This window comes from Panulirus ornatus, chromosome 6, assembly GCF_036320965.1.
Source record: "Panulirus ornatus isolate Po-2019 chromosome 6, ASM3632096v1, whole genome shotgun sequence".
Taxonomy (NCBI): Eukaryota; Metazoa; Arthropoda; class Malacostraca; order Decapoda; family Palinuridae; genus Panulirus; species Panulirus ornatus.
The window spans coordinates 3,003,547-3,017,149 of record NC_092229.1 but is presented as its reverse complement, the minus strand read 5'-3'; the positions used below and the strand labels follow the sequence as shown (position 1 = coordinate 3,017,149).

The following is a 13,603-nucleotide window of genomic DNA, read 5'->3' as shown; positions in this document are numbered from 1 at the left end:
CTTTCCTCTAGGTACCATTTCTATTTTCTATTTTAAATGGACCTTCCATCAGTATATTTTTAAAATCTTTCTCTTTTTCTCTATGTATTCTCATTCTCTCTTTGTCTTTATGTATCCAACCAGAAAGATGAGGTTGGATCGTCCCTCCTCAGTAAATTTCACCACTTTATCAGGTTTGGAATCTCTTATTCAGTCCTTAAACTCCGGCTTGTTTTCTGCCTCTTCATTTGTGTACATTACTTTCAATGTCCTTTGCACTATATGGTATGCCTAGCTTCTTAGTACTAGTAGTGGGATTGATCAGTTGCCTATCCTCTTTGATAGCTCCCATGTTTTAATTTCTTACTGCATTCTTTGTCTCTGTATTATTATTTCTTTGCTTTATCCCCTCTGATTGATAACCCTAAATGCTTTACTTCTCGCATCTCACTTCCAGCACATCTACCCTCCTCCGCACAACCCTATCTATATGTTTGAGGACAATATGTAGTGTAAGGTGGTTTGATCGAGTAAGTAATGAAAGGGTAAGAGAGATGTGTGGTAATATAAACAGTTTGGTTGAGAGAGCAGAAGAGGTTGTATTGAAATGGTTTGGTCGCATGGAGAGAATGAGTGAGGAAAGATTGACAAAGAGGATATATGTGTCAGAGGGAGGGAACGAGAAGTGGGAGACCAAATTGGAGGTGGAAGGATGGAGTGAAAATGATTTTGAGCGATCGAGGCCAGAACATACCGGAGGGTGAAAGGCTTGCTAGGAATAGAGTGAATTGGAACGATGTGGTATACCGGGGTCGATGTGTTGTCAATGGATTGAACCAGGCATGTGAAGCGTCTGGGGTTAACCATGGAAAGGTTTGAGGGGCCTGGGTGCGGAAAGGGAGCTGTGGTTTCGGTGCATTACACATGACAGCTAGAGACTGAGTGTGAACGAATGTGGCCTTTTTTGTATTTTTCCTAGCGCCACCTCGCACGCACGTTGGGTAGAGGGGTGTCATTTCATGCGTGGCGGGGTTGCGGCGAGAATGGATGAAGGCAGCATGTATGAATATGTACATGTGTATATATGTAAATGTCTGTGTATGTATATGTATGTATACTTTGAAGTGTATAGTTATGTATATGTGCGTGTGTGGGTGTTCATGTTTATACATGTTTATGTGGGTTGGGCCATTCTTTCGTGTTTCCTTGCGCTACCTTGCTAACCCGGGAGACAGCGTCAAAGTATGATAAATGAAATAAGATATATATATATATATATATATATATATATATATATATATATATATATATATATATATATATATATATATATATATATATATATATATATTGGTTGTTTTGCTGTACGCATAGTCAATGAAATGGGATGCCTGACTACAAAGATGAACAGCTGTAATTGTCTTCTGTGTATTTTATTTAGTCGCAATTTAAGCTAACCCGTATGGTTAGTGATTTGTCTTCAATATAAGTTTTCTGGAAAAGGTTTTATAATCCATGCATGCTTTTTTGCATGCTTTAATTGTAGTAGCGTAATGCAAGTTGCAACATCATCTGGTGTTTCGTGAAGTTGCGAGATACGGTAGCGAGGTAAGAGGTTCAAGCCACCACTTGGAATGGTAGTTTCCCCGCCCTCTATTTTTGTTTATATGACCAGAAATGTCTTCATCAAGGCCAAACCTCGAAAGAAATACAAGAAAAGCATAGATGATAAAGAAGAAAAAAATTATATAAGAATTGTAAAGGAAGTGGAGACTGCTTGCAACAGCGCTTTGCTCTAAGATACAAAATTGTTCCTAGTTTTCTTACGTGTCTGAAGTATGATTATAAGCATCATTGTGATGATTTAAGCGAAGCTTTCGTCTAAAGAGCTCTTAGCCCACACTCCAAATATGATGAGAAGGACGTCAGCTGTTTTATCGTTAAACTTCGGGAGAGTAAAAGAGATATTTGGCTCCATCACAGAGTCTTAAAGAGCCGGGACTGAACTAGGCTAAGTGTACTGACGTTCCCTAACGACCGTCCACCCTTGACGGGACTCTAATTTGTATGAAGTATAATGCTGCCAGATTTGCATTGCAAATGAGAATTTCTGCCAACTTTTGTAAGCAAACGGCATCTCTTGGAATTGAAAGGTGTTAGGGTTATGGAAAGGGTTAATATTTTGAGGTTCAGTGTGGTAGCCCCGCGGGGACAAAACTGTAAGGGGGTTTGGCAGATAGAGTTGGAAAACTCTTTAAAGAGAGTCTCTAGGAACCTGGGTGTTATGGTGACGCTGGAGGGGTTTGGGTATTTACTGGAGTTGGTGGCCCGTGGAAGGTGCATGGGATATGTAGGTGCTTTGTTGAAAAGTTGAAGGATTTGATGGAAGTTGCGGAAATGAGTACGGGATGGGTAGGGATGTGGAAACAGATTTGGATGTTAGGATCAGTCGGAGTTTTGCGGTAAGGATTGAGCAGTCTTTTAATGTATTTCGGATTTACGGGATATAGGATCGTTAGAGTCACTGAAGGTTTGCTTGGGGGGAGGGGGTTACAGAGTTGTGGGTTTTGATGGGGTATCATGAAACCGAGGGATGAGTATGGGGTTTGCTGGGTGTTTGACCGATTCCAGCCATAGATGCCATCATGAGGGAATGCATGTATATTCTTGGTTTCACAAGGTTATCATTTTAATCCGAAACATCATAGATCCGAAGCTTCGTAATTCTAAAGCATTATTATTGAGAAAAACATTATTAGCCTGAAATTAGGGAAACATACCTGAGTTTAGGTGGATAACGTTAGGTCAGGATAGAAATGCGGTGTCGGATCACTGATGCTTTTGAATTATGATGCTTCCTGCTTCGGAATATCATGGCTACCCGGTTTATTGTGTTGCAGCTTAGCCTTAAGTAGGGGTCTGATCCGTTAGGGTAGTGGGGAAATAACATGAGTATTGAGTGCTGCTGCACGGGCTTGGCGCCACCCTTCTATGGTGCTGCCGTTCTATTTTTGAGGGTAATCACCTGGCGGCATGGGAAGAGTTGCAGCTATGCAAGGTATTTAATCATCCGACGGAGGTTCAAAGTCTCGGTCTTCTGGTGTGAAGTTTTCCTAACCTGTTTGAAATTTCAAGTGATGGTTTAATAAGATAGAGAGGTGGGGTTTCCTGCGTGCGCCATCTCCCATCTATGGCCTGATGTCTTGATGGTGGTACAAAAGTAACCCTCGAGATTTCAGATATGTTAAGATACTGACGAAATGTCTTCGGTCAGGGTGAGGAACACGTCTAGTATGATGTTTACTTGTATATATATATATATATATATATATATATATATATATATATATATATATATATATATATATATTATTTATTTATTTATTTATTTATTTAATTATATTATCCCTGGGGATAGGGGAGAAAGAATACTTCCCACGTATTCCATGAGTGTCTTAGAAGGCTAGTATACTAAAGGGGGTGGGAGCGGGTTGCAGGAAATCCTCCCCTCCCGTTTATTATTTCCCAAAAGAAGAAGCGGAGAGGTGGGCCAAGTGAGGATATACCCTCTAATGCTCACTCCTCTGCTCTTAACGCTACCTCGCTAACGCAGGATAAGGCGAATATGTATGAAAAAAAATATATATATGTATATTCTTAAGAGTCCACGGGGAAAATGAAATACAATAAGTTCCCAAGTGCACTTTCGTGTAATAATCACATCATCAGGGGAGAGACAAGAGAGAAATATAACAGTTGATATACAACGAAGAGACTTGTGTGCGTTTACACAAGCAAAAGTCCTTGTTTGAAAGTATTTCGAACTCCCACGCCCTACGAATGAGATTATGATGATAGTAATGATAATGATAGTGATAACTGTAATGATAAACAAGACTTGGCCAACAGCTTTGTTAGTGATCAACATTTGTACCCATCCCTTATCAAAGAGGACGCTTGAGTTGAAAGTTTCATTGCCTCATATCTCAGTACTCTATATAGAGAAAAAGAAAAAAAAAGTGCAGCATTCCCTCGCTTGTAAAATCAACATTCCTTAATTCTCAGCTGATTAAGTTTTTCAACATTTGATGAGCGTTTTGCTGCTTCATGGATGAATTTTTAGAATCCATGATATAAATGAAGAATGTTTGGAAAGACTCGCACGGTAGCCAAATCAGTGTTGAGAATCTGAGGGAAAGAAACTGGTATCGTATTTTGCATCACAACGGACAGTCAGTTATCATTGTTCCTCAAGAGGATTGGCAGTTGCTATTATGGTTGTTCATTTAACGATAATTCTGCTGTCCCACAACACCACTGAATCTGTAAAAATCTCAAAACTGAAACCAGATTAGCGGCAGAAACTCGTGTAAGCTTACCTATAATGGTCGTATCGCCTTCGTGTGACGGGACAAAATCCGTGTACATGCATACAGTTTTCCCGTTATCATGAGCCACACCTATCAGCTTTCCCTCTTACCTGCGTAGACCGTTATTGTTGTTTCATATTGACGGGTTCATAGATTTATCTGGTGGTAATGCAAGCTGTTTGGCAATTCACCAGTGATTGCTTTGAGAAAGTGGAGGTGTTGGTTAATCGAACACTTGCATGTGAAAAGTGAGCAAATCTTTGGTTTGGTTAGTGTCTTTTTGCAACAGTCGAGAACATCATTTTGATGTATTTAGATCAGCCACAATTTAACCTGTAATCTTGTAACACATTCAATACATCCGTACAGTACGGAAATTTTTTCTACCTTATTTCTTGAGTATTAGATGTTGCAGAATGGGAGAAATGCACTCTTTTATTCCCCACTAGTTCTCTCAAAAGTGTAAGTTACAGTAGCGTAGAGCTTGGAGTGTGTGACATTGACTTACTGTACTCGTGCAGGTGCTGTCGGAGGTGGGTGACGTAAAGCTCAGCTAAAGCCGGGAAGAATAAAGACCGCTATGTGACCGAATAAAGCATGGAGACAGATATTTACGGGACGAATAGCTTTTATATAACTTGAAGCACGTAGCGTCGCTGTTTTCATGGTGCGTATCGTGAGGAGAATGGTCTGGACTTCGTTTTAATGTGGTCTGTTGCTTTACAAGGAGAGGTGAGTAGTGTAGGTAGCGTTTTGCTGACAGATTTTATATTCTGTTGTTGCATGAAGAGGTAATATATATCTGCTGCGTTTGGTTCTAGACATATTCTAAAAGTAACTATTAATCAGAACATATTCGTAATAAGTTTATGCAAGATGAATAAGAAAAAAAGTTCAAATTCATTTACGGTGGCAGCCTGTGTTACCGTCACTTTCATGAGTGTCCCTTGAAGAAAATCGCATTCTTTTTTTGATGTAGCTCAGAATTTAGAGAATAAAAACTATGCATGATAAGTGAGGTAAAACGGGAAGATGAAATTTCTCCATGCGGTGATGTTTATGGATCGTACTAGCTAACGTCAGCGGGATGCTGTCAGCGTTGTCAACTGATGGAACGAGCAGAGTTGTCTTGCTAGGTTGTTTTTTAACACCACACTCGTTTGAAGAATCGGTCGTATATCTTTTCACCCCTCTCTTAGTGTCTTCTAATTCTTTTCTATTTTCACTTTGGTTCCCGTACGAACATAAGTAGTCGTTCATAGCATACAGACCTGTAAAAAGGTTGTAAGGAAGCAGAATGTTTAATAGATGGGCCCCATGAATGTAATACTCCCCTTAGCACCTAGGTTATAACAAATAGATAGTAGGTAAGTTCAGGGATCATATGTGTAGTAAAAGAGTGCATGGTCGTTGAATTATCTTGAGTACCTGAAGGTGCTCATTTTTTTTTTTTTTTTATTGATGGTTACAAAAGGATGTTCATGGCCTTAATCACCCTGGCAGTCGTTAAGCTTAAAGCCGAAATAACCAATCAGACCATCATTTGTAGCCTTTGTTATAGAGTCCTGTGAATGGAGCTTCATTAGCGGTTGTTGTACATGTGAATTAGCAGTCTTTGTAACAATCGAATGGTTATTGTTAAAACTTACTATCTAATATCCAATTTTTATTCCATTGGAAAAGCAAGCGAGTAAGAGTGCAGACGCCTTTGTTCTGAATTGCTTCATAAGAGGGAAGCTGTAATTTAAGCGTAATATACTTTTAAGAACATGAGACGTACAGGGGAAGGCGTGATCATGTAGAGCTGAGAGAGAGAGAGGGATGCGTTTAAGTATTTGTAATAGTTTTACGGTGCATTCATGTTCGTAATACGTAGGTTAGGGAGATACTGTTTATAGCTCTGAGTTTATGGTTACTTATACTTTATAGTGAGGGAGGAGATAATGCCCTACCTTGAAGAGAAGGATATTTTTTGGTGGAAACGAGGTAGCTCACCGATGAGGGGGACAGCATGGCGTCAGGTGATAAAAAAAAAAGAGGACGGATGAGATGGCTACATTGTGAGGGGATTAAATGGCTCTACAGTGAGGGATGAGGTGACTGGATGCAGGGGGTGAGGTGGCTTTCTAGTGTAGGGGTCTTGACAGTGATGGGTAAGTGAAGTTTATTGTGAAAGATAGGTTGATTTTGCTATGAGGTGACTTTTCCAACTATAAATGGTTGTGGTGGTTTTGCAGTGAGACTGGAACTGGCGCTAATGTGAAGGGAGTGAGGTTGAAATGGATTTACATTTAGAAGGGTCGAGCTGAGTGTGCATTGATGATATCGTCGTATTCAGAGGGTAAGATTGCCGTAGGGACCCGATATAAGATGGTTACGTGACGTAGTGAAGAGCCTTTGCAGTGAATGGACGACTATGGGGTGTTGGTTGTGATTGATTTGGGGATACGATCGTTTCGGGTAATAACCGTAATCCTTTTAGAACCTTTTTGGTATTATACCATCTTTGTAAGAGAGGAGGACGGTTGGAGAAGTTATAGTGTTCTCGCTAGTAATTCGGTCAATTTAATGTTGAAATCCTGAAGGCCCACATATAGTTAAACCTAACGTATGACTACGTCTTGGTGAAAGAAAAAGAAATCAGGCAGACTTAGGCGAGATTATTTTTATTACAGATCGGATTAAGTCAGAAAAAAGAGGACGTATGGAAAACATCTCGACATTTATCAGTTATAGGCAAACTTACACGCGATTTTTTTTTTATCATAAATCGGATTAAGTCAAAAGAAAGAGGCCGTATGTAAAACAGCTCGGCCTTCATCACAGTTATTGTGATGTGTGGAGGTGTTGGTGGAGTCGCTGGTGGCCTTTAGCGGATGCCCCCTCCTCCTCTTCCTTCCTTCCCCCAGGCGTTGGGTCCGGGCGCCAGGCGGTGGACGTGACTACAATACGGCGCTTCAGTTTACTCATAATTATCGTCTTCATAAGTTTTATGCCGACTTGTTTAGGCCTATCCTGGTAGGACCAGGTTTCGTTTCTCTCTTTCCTACAATATAGCTGGTTTTAATCTTGGCTTCCTCGGTTTTTCTTAGAGTTGTATCTTTCCTTATCTCTTTCTTGGAACTTCTTTGCATATGTGAACCATCCTTATGGATAGCGAGGTATGGGAATGGAACAAAAGATACTGCTTTGTATTCCTGTTGATTAAACGGCTTCGACTTCCTGAGCACGACGGTAAAACCCTTGGGTGTATTGGACAGGCCTTGAACTTGACCGTTAAGGATTGGTCAGAGGTGATTCCACCATACAAGAGGAATTGTACCGCCTTGATGAAAGATGGCATCATTGTACAAGCTTAAGGGTTATACAGTCGTGCTCAAGAGTTGTATGGTCGTGCACAGAGGTTGTAATATTGCGCTCAAGGATTGTACCATTATGCTCAAAGATTGTGCCATCATACTCGAGGCTCATACCATCGTGCTTAATAACGGTTGTACCATCGGGCTTAATTAAGGGTTGTACCGTTGTGCTTAATTAAGGATTGTACCATCGTACATAAGGGTTTTGTCATCGTGCTCAAGGGTTGTACCCTCGTTATTAAGGATTATAACATCGTGCGTAAGCGTTGTACCAAGTTACCCCTTCGTGCTCGAGGGTTATGCCATCGTGCTTAAGGGTTGTATCTTGGGAGCTCAGCGTAGATGTAGTGGAAAAGACGCCACGCATTTTTGCTTCCTTGACGACGTTATAAAGAAAAGACTTGGTGACAGTACCTTGACTCCGCCTGTCACCCTCGAGCAGATATATCATCCCGTGATGATTTGTTGTACATTAGACTGTGATTTAATTCTTATTTCACAATTTGCTTAAATGTTACTTTCAGGTCATGCAACAGTCGGGAATACGGACATTTATGCTGTTATGCATGCCTACGTTATCGTGCAATGTACAGTATATAGTCATGCAAACTTGTATGCAGATACCGTAATTCTTATTTACTGTTATGCATGTGCAGTATTTGAGATGCAATTATGAACCAAAAAAACGTAGGAGGTGTGCACGTTGGAATGGCAGGAATGTTGCCGGGTTGCAGCCCAATACTTTTATTTATCACCATTATATTGGCACGCGGACATTATCAGTGCCTGAGTCAGTAACTGTGTGTGAGGCACTAACTGGGTCACATGGCACAAGAATTCATCGAAGAATGTCGTTGATGCGACGCTGGAAGTGTTCGGAGCAAAAAAAAAAAAAAAAAAGAAAAAGATAGAATTAAGAATACATATTACGGAATAAAGGAAAATACCTACACCACCATCATCAGCGTTGGTAGTGAACATATCCAATATGCCATTAACATACTTGTCAAGTTTCAGGGCAGTGGAATGAAAACTGCATATAGTTGGCGCGCACCAGTCTGGCGGGCCTGGGTTCGAGTCCCGGATAGAGCAGCCATCACCTGTCTTTCCTGATGGGACTGGTCGATGAATGGGTATCTTGTACAAGCTGGAGGGATATGTATATGTAAACATTAGGTGGTGTACCAGACTCCGCCTGCTCGAGGTCACACCGCGAGTGAAAAGTCATCTTTGGCGAGGCAAGTCTTGTCAAAGAACTTCTCACTCGAAAGGAGTCTTGATTTCCTTGTTACTGGAAGTAGAGCAGCATTGGTCTGCAGGAACCTTTAGAAAAGTCCTGGGAAACACAAGAATTTTTTCTTCGAATTTGGTCCTGAAGTAATATATATTGACCTAGAGCTAGAATATCCAGCTTTCTTTCCTCAAACATGCTTCCTGTCTTCTCTTTTAATGTTGTTTGCATCTACACACATTTAGACACCCCAGCCTGAGCCTTCGAGGAGGAAGAGCACTCCCTACTTGGCTGCTTCTGTTCCGTCTTTTAGAAATATATATATAGGAAGGGGAGGGTGTCAGCCCCTCCCCCCATCTCCCGCCCCCTTTAGTCGTTATTTACGACACGCAGGGAATACAATACGGAGGTAAAATTCTTTTTACCGAACCTACCCCAGGGGCAGGTGAAGGAGAGAAGGTTCTGAAAGCGCTGAAGAAATTTGTGGAGAGATCGTTTTCTGGGAGTGCAAAAATGGATGTGTTTGAAAGTATATTACATAGTTCCAACAATATTATACTGATGCGAAGCATGGGCTATACATAAGGCTGTGCAAAGGAGGATGGACATGTAATGTTTGAGGACAATATTTGGTGTGAGGCAGTTTGATTATGATCGAGTAAGTAATGAATGGGTAAGAGAGAGGTGTGGTAATAAAGAGTGTGGTTAACAGAGTTGTAGAGGGTTTGCTGAAATGGTTTGGACATAAATGGAATGATCAGTGAGAAAAGGTTGACAAAGAGGATATATGTGTCAGAAAGGGGAGAGGACAAGCAGGACGGGGAGAACAAACAGGAGATGGAAGGATGGGGTGAACAATATTTTGAGCGATCGGGGCCTGAACATGCGTGAGGGTGAAAGGCATGCACGGGATAGAGTGAATTGGGGTCGACGTGCTGTCAATGATTGAACCAAGGCAGGTAAAGCGTCCGGGACAAACCATGGAAAGGTTGTGGTTTCGGTGCATTACACATGACAACCGTAATGTAAGTTATTCACATTGGGATTTGATTGTGAGGAGTTATGTAGATTTAATTGGAAGGCGAAGCCAGGTGTGTAAAATTATCTGACATATTTCAACATATATATATTCTATGCTAATGGCAAGGGCAGAGTGTAACTTATAGATTTAGTATAAATGATAAGAAGTTTACATGGGAGACAAATGTAGTTCGTACTAAATCACTGAATTGAACTGATAAAGAATTGAAGGGTTTCGGAGCCCTAATTTTTTATTTATTCTCTTTATATAGAAATTAGAATATTGAACGCTGTAAATATATATACTGCAGGCTGTTGTGAATTAAACATTTTGAATGAAAGTAAATGTATCATATTACGACTTCGTTCTTCCACGGATGAAATTCATGTTTTACAATGATTAGGAAATATAATTTCGTTGAAAAGCTCGATAGCTTAGGTGTTGAAAATGGTGTATACGTTTGTCTGATCATTGCCTTTTTGGACTTGCATGAGGGACAGTATATATATATATATATATATATATATATATATATATATATATATATATATATATATATATATATATATATATATATGATCTGCCAGTCATTCCAAAGCTTTCCAAGTAACCCAAGATTCAAGAAACTTGCTGCTTATCGTACTTGACTTGTTGCTTCGTGCTGTTGACTCAAGCCAGCAGTCATTCTCGTCTTTAGGGCATGGTGTGCGAGGCTCTGTTGATGTGTCGTAGGACGTTATGTGTCCTCAGCGCTCGAGCTGCGTCTCAGAGACACATAAAACTCCTGCACACAATTTGACGTAACCTGTGTTAGGAACTCGTTTGGCGCGCTACATAAATGACAAGTACAGTAATAGTAAAGTATAGTCAACGGGAATATCCGTCCAAGCCTTGCCTGCGTAAGCACAGGTTATATTTTTAGGTTGCCTGTCATTGAGTAGCATTCGGCTGGGTGGGAGGATAGTGTTGCTGAAGTGCGGTTGTTGGTTGGAAGACCGTATCTTGAGGAAGAATGGAACTTAAGGGATATTGTCTTCCTGAGGGATATCAACATTATTGTGTGATACTTTTTGATCTCCCGGATTAGATTGTTCCATATGAGAACCAAGTGACGAAAGTTAAGTTACAGCTTTGTTGGTTGATTGGGTGTTCGTGCTTTTGGCTTATCGACTGCCAGGGATTATTAAGGTCGTCAATATAAAGTTGTGACTACCAATCAAATGATCCTGAACCCCCTCCTCGGATGATCAATATAAGACCATACATGCGCCCTCTCGCTACATCACTACATGTAATAGCCTTGAGTTCCCTGCTGTGGACGAATGATTTAGATCTTAATGTAGTCGGTACGATGCTGCGATTCTTGAACACGACCTTACGACCCCTGAGCACGATGGTGAGACCTTAGAGTATCATGACCTGGTTACGTCATCATCCATCCCCAAGGGTCATCCCGTCGTGCTCAGAGGTCGTGATGTCGCATTTGCTAACTTGAACATTTTATGGCAGTGCGATCGATTATGGTTCGTTTTTACCCATATTTAGGAATGTTACAGTAGGCTTATATGTCGTATATCATTTTGTACATGTTTGACAATAATGTCACAGCAGGGGCCAGGGTAATGTAGGCAGGGGCCAGTGTGGTGTAGGCAGGGGCCAGGGTGGTGTAGGCAGGGGCCAGGGTAATGTAGGCAGGGGCCACGGTAGTGTAGGCAAGGGCCAGGGTAATGTAGGCAGGGGCAAAGGTAGTGTAAGCAGGGGCCAGGGTAGTGTAGGCAGGGTCCAGGGTAGCGTGGTAGTGACGCAGGCTCGGCTGGTGTAGGGAGCGTGGGGTGGTCGGCTGGTGGTGGTGGTAGTCAGTGGTGGCTCGAGGCCGCTCCGGCACACACCAACCCTCCCTGCCCGCTGTCTGTCTCATGCTGCCGCCTTCACCACCGCTCCTGCTGGCCTCTCGACACACACTGGCTCAGTAGCGCCCTCCACACTGCCTCCGCCTGTGTACGTGGGGCACCTGCGACGACACCTACGCCCTGGTAGAAATACCTGAGTTGGCCCTGGCAGATCACCAGCAGTCAGAGGATGATGCAGGGCAGGGAGCAGCGACACAGGCAGTCAGTCTCCACCACGGCCTCAGCCTGGCACGACTGACCGAGCCTTCGCTAGTGCCACCTTCACCCAGGCGGTTTTGACACCATAGCGGGACCTTCTTGCTGACCCCAGGCACCACACGCGCCTCATACGGTAGCACCGGTGTGACGTTAGGCGGCGGCGGAAGCCCTCCCGCCAGCAGTGAACCTATCAAGACAGTGATCTAACGGTGACAGTATCCACGTGGTGTTTAGTGAGGGACGACGCTTGATCGCGTTGGTGGCCATGGAGAACTGTTGACCTCTGAGGTGCTTCCCCTCCCTCCGTCTGCCGGTACGCGGCTGTTGACAGTTCCCAGCCAATCACTCTCGCCACCGCTATACCGAGTCTGAGGTTAATGAACCGGTGAATGAGAGAGTGTGTGTGTGTGTGAGTGTGTGTGTGTGTGAGTGTGTGTGTGTGTGTGTGTGTGTGTGTGTGTGTGTGTGTGGAAGGCTGCAGCAGCGTGGTGGGGTGGGAGGATATTGAACGTAACCTCAGTAGATACTGATCTCTTGTGGACATTTGTATACATCAGTCTGAACTGCCCCCTCCTGGCGACGGTCCTTACTTCACAGGTAGGTGATGCCTCTACCTGATTCTCTCTCTCTCTCTCTCTCTCTCTCTCTCTCTCTCTCTCTCTCTCTCTCTCTCTCTCTCTCTCTCTCTCTCTCTCTCTCTCTCTCCTCCGCATACCTGCCTCCTGTTCTCTGCTTGGCCGTTGTTATGTGCCTGGCTACTTTGCTTGGTCATTGGTCTCTTCTTAGCTGTTCTCGTGTCTGGTCATTGTTCTCTGTGAGGCGGTTTTTTTTCAGACCTTGTTCTCTTCTTGGCCGTTGTTCTCCTCCTGGCCATTGTTCTCTTCCTGGCTATTGTTCTCCTGGCAATTGTTCTCATCCTGGCTATTGCTCTCCTCTTGGCCATTGTTCTCTTCCTGGCCATTGTTCTCTTCCTAGCCATTGTTCTCCTCCTAGTCATTGTTCTCTTCTATGGTTTATCTCCGTGTTAGCCCGTGTTTTCTGCCCAGCTGCTGGTTTCTACTGAACCAGTCCTCCGCTAGAGGTTTTTGTTCATTATCTGATATTTCTCTTTATACTAAGCTGCCCTGTCTCCCCCTCTTTCCTCTTCCTCCTCCTGCATGTTGCTGATGTTTTATTGATCGAGTTATAACTTGTTTTTCTTCTTTACTGCATGTCTCCATTTGTATATATAATGAATATAGGACTTTGTTACTGTCCTCCAGCAGAAAAACCTCGTCGAAGACCATCAGGTCAGCTGCTACCTGGCTTTTCCATGTGCTCTCCTCCAGCAGACAGCTCGTCATAGACCATCAGGTCATCTGTTATCTGGATGTCACATGCGTCTCTTGTATGACAAGAAGACGTTCTCTGCCATCCATGTTTGCCAAGAGTGTGAGCAGTACCCTTGGTTTACGTGGGCTATCATAGCTGTAGTTTTCTTTTGATTGTTACTTCGGTCGAAGGTACTCATTTTCCCCACACACACGTACGGTTTG

At 42.6% G+C, this 13,603-nt stretch overlaps 1 protein-coding gene across 5 annotated transcripts in view; it reads left to right on the top strand.

The window, feature by feature from the left end:
- The window catches only part of LOC139749000 (inositol polyphosphate-4-phosphatase type I A), a 229,840-nt gene that overhangs the window by 12,042 nt on the left and 204,195 nt on the right, over positions 1-13,603 (top strand). The window contains exon 1 of one of the 5 annotated variants that reach the window (XM_071662365.1): positions 12,537-12,665. The exons of the other annotated variants lie outside the window; for them this stretch is intronic. The gene's annotated coding sequence lies outside the window, so the exon portion shown is untranslated. Of the gene's footprint in view, positions 1-12,536; positions 12,666-13,603 lie in introns of those variants that run through there. 5 annotated transcript variants of the gene reach the window in all.